Source organism: Chlamydomonas reinhardtii, chromosome 2, assembly GCF_000002595.2.
Source record: "Chlamydomonas reinhardtii strain CC-503 cw92 mt+ chromosome 2, whole genome shotgun sequence".
Taxonomy (NCBI): domain Eukaryota; kingdom Viridiplantae; phylum Chlorophyta; class Chlorophyceae; order Chlamydomonadales; family Chlamydomonadaceae; genus Chlamydomonas; species Chlamydomonas reinhardtii.
The window spans coordinates 8,954,404-8,957,876 of record NC_057005.1 but is presented as its reverse complement, the minus strand read 5'-3'; positions in this window follow the sequence as shown (position 1 = coordinate 8,957,876).

Sequence of the window (3,473 nt, the reverse complement as noted above, 5' to 3'; positions counted from 1 at the left end):
ACAGCGTGTAAGTTCCCCAGTGGCCACCAACATGCCCAGCCCGTACGTCACAGATGTCGCCGCCCTTACCGCGCTTCCCCTCATGCATTCACCTGCGCACCCACACCCACTCCACTCCGACGCAGCTGGGCGGCCACTGCATCCACCCACCCCAGCTTCACCGCCCACACGTGGTGAGCCAGTGTGCAGTTGTGCGTGTTAGCTCCCGATCCACACGCAACCGCATCAAGCATGCCAACCTCTCATACGCTACCACGCTGGCACCCCCAGCTCGTGTTAGCACCAAATACTCCACCCTCCCCTTCCTCCGTGCAAGGTCCGCGCTGGCACCCACTCCCGCCTACTACATCATTTCCACGAACAGGTATGCACACTGCGCCAGCTCGCTGCCCCTGTCATACCCCCCATGCTTTCAGCGCTGGCCCTTGGATTCCGTCCACGATGTCGCCGCGCCTGCACGCAGGTGCACTTCACCTGACTGCATCAACGCCACCGTCCCCACCAGCATCAATGACAGGCGAGTTGCCCTGACCTAAACACGCCCGCCCATCAAGCCCACACGTCTGTGTTTCCGTGCTTGTCTTGCACCTCCGGTTATCCTACTGTGCCCTCGCTGCTGCTACTCCTATGCTCCTGTCGCACGCCAACCAACCTAGCCTCCCTGCGCGTCCCTGCCCATGCTTCACGCCCACCTCCACAGCACCGCGTTCGTCGAGCCCACCTACGCTGCGTACACCAACATCATCACCATGACGGGACGCGGCAAGCCTGGCAGTGAGTCGTTCCTATAGCTGCCAGGAGCAAGACATCACACAGCCGCGTGCTTTCCTTGTGTGTGTGTGTGTGTGTGTGTGTGTGTGTGTGTTGCTCTTGTTGACGTCTAGAGGAAAAGCGCCCACCCCATCACGTCTGGGGTGCATTACTTCCTCTGTAGTTCTCGGGGTATATGAGTGCTGATCGCTCCTCAACACTCCCCCTCGAGCAGCACTCTATAGCTAGCTCGCTTTGTCCGGGTACCTCTCTGGTTTCCGCGCCACTCTTGCCGGAATCGACCTCACTTCACTCGTGTAGGCTCGAACCCGCGACCTCCGCGCAGCTTAGCCCTCTATAGTGCTAAATCTCCCCCTGCCGCCGCACTCAGATCCGGCGCAGTAATGGGGAATCGAACTCGAGACCTCTCGCGCAGGGCCGCGTTAGCGGGGCTCATAACCTGTTGTAATATGGACTCTTGCCTGCCCTGCTAGCGTGCCTGGTATTCCTGTATCCTGTTACATGCGAGGCCCTTATATCCGGCCGTGTCCTGTATCCTTGTCCTGTATCCTGGTTGTATCCGACTGCTACCTGTTAACAGTTATCAGTATCGGTCTGGTTGCAACCTTAAGACTAGGGCGGACTCTGCCGGTCCTGCATGGGGTACAGCACACGCTTTCCCCTCTTGCTACGCTACGCTCTTCCCTGAGTGTTTGCCTAGTTGGCTGACCGGACAGCCGTTTCACAACACTCCCACGCGGGCAGACAACTAGCAAACACCGCTATCCCTATTGCGTGTAAATCAACTTCACAGCTCCACTACCGCTGCTTCGTACTTCCGCACTATCCGCAACTGGTAAACGCATACACAACCTGCACTGCTTATTCGCACGTTCACAATACACTGCACAAACCGAGAGTCAAAGTCAGTACGCTCTCGCACGCTGCACTTGCACGCATCCTATCCAAATCTGTTCAGATCACGCATTCGTACATGCTAAAACAGCTCCAGCACGCTCCCACGGTCTTCGGCTTGCATCTCACCGACACCTGAGTTGATTTAGCGCACCGTTGCCGCACAGCATATCATATCACGCAGTCATGGAACTGGGTCTTGCCTCTGTCTCGTCTCACTTTATGTCAATTGCACGTCAATCCTCCTGTCTCCTTGCTTTACCGCACGCCCATCATGGCGCGGCACCATTCCACAAGCGCTTGCATCTAATCCGTGCTGTCCACAAACGTTCCCATGCGTCCACGGGAAAGTTCCTGTCCTGCATCATGGTATGCATGTTGCATCCTGCATTTGCTCCCACGGCTATCTAACGTGTGGTGGCGGGCTTGACGTGTACAACGTCAAAACCCCATCCCACGTCAAGGCCGCCAAACCCTACCCCGGGTCTCCTTTCTCCTGCTCACTCGAATCCTCGCACGCGCCAGCCGCCTGTGCACGTACCGCCTCCTCTTCCCCGCCGTGACTGAAGATGCCAAAAGGAGTTCGGAGCTCCAGCACCTCCCATCCTTGCGGGTGCTCCCACGCACATGAAGCCTCCTCACTCGATGACCGCTCCCACGGCTCCTCCAAAACCGTGCTGGCGCACTCCCGCTGTGCCCCATCCGACATCGAACTCTCCGCACACCCCGTGATCGCATCACCGTACAGCGGATTGTGCGCGTGCCAAGACACACGCAGTGGCTCGCTGATTGGCTCAATCCCCACTGAGCTGTTGCTCGCCCCCTCATCTTTGCTCGCCGCTGGCTGAGCCCCACCCGAAGTGTTGCTCTCCCCTGTGCCGCTAGCCAGTGGCAGCCAAAAAGTGCACACCACCTCCTCACGCTCCTCGTCCTCCGTCTGACACGCGACTGATGCTGCCGTTGTTGGCGCTGCTGCTGTTGCTGCTGCTGCCGCCTTGGGTCGCCGAGGTGTCACCCGCCGGTTCGGTCCCCACGGCACGCACTTGATCAGGCTGTCCAACATGCGCCGTTTCACGCAGTACTCCTCCGTGTGAAGGCCATACAACCTGCCAAACCGCGCGTTGTGAGGCCCGCCACAGTCGTAGCATGGCCCCAGGCCGTACGGGTGCTGGAGGTATATCCCGCTGGTCCGCCGGTCTGCTTTGCGTCGGCACCACTCTGGGCGTTCCTGCTGTCGTGGCTCCGTCAAGGCTGTCGTGGCTCCGCCGCACAGCGCAGCTCCAAAACTCCCAAACCGCTCACTCTCTCTCTTCTGCTCACATCCCATCCCAACCATGAAATCCGGCCAGCCATGACATGGCCCAATAATCGCGGGCATCGCCGCCGACTTCTGACTTCGACGGCTGGTTACTTCCTATATCCTGTATGTACCCTTTATTCGTTATCCTTTATCCTTTCCGTAACTCAGGCCCTGTATCCTACGCTAGCAGCTCGAGGTTTCTGCGTCAGCGACGAGCGCGGGGCTCATAACCTGTTGTAATATGGACTCTTGCCTGCCCTGCTAGCGTGCCTGGTATTCCTGTATCCTGTTACATGCGAGGCCCTTATATCCGGCCGTGTCCTGTATCCTTGTCCTGTATCCTGGTTGTATCCGACTGCTACCTGTTAACAGTTATCAGTATCGGTCTGGTTGCAACCTTAAGACTAGGGCGGACTCTGCCGGTCCTGCATGGGGTACAGCACACGCTTTCCCCTCTTGCTACGCTACGCTCTTCCCTGAGTGTTTGCCTAGTTGGCTGACCGGACAG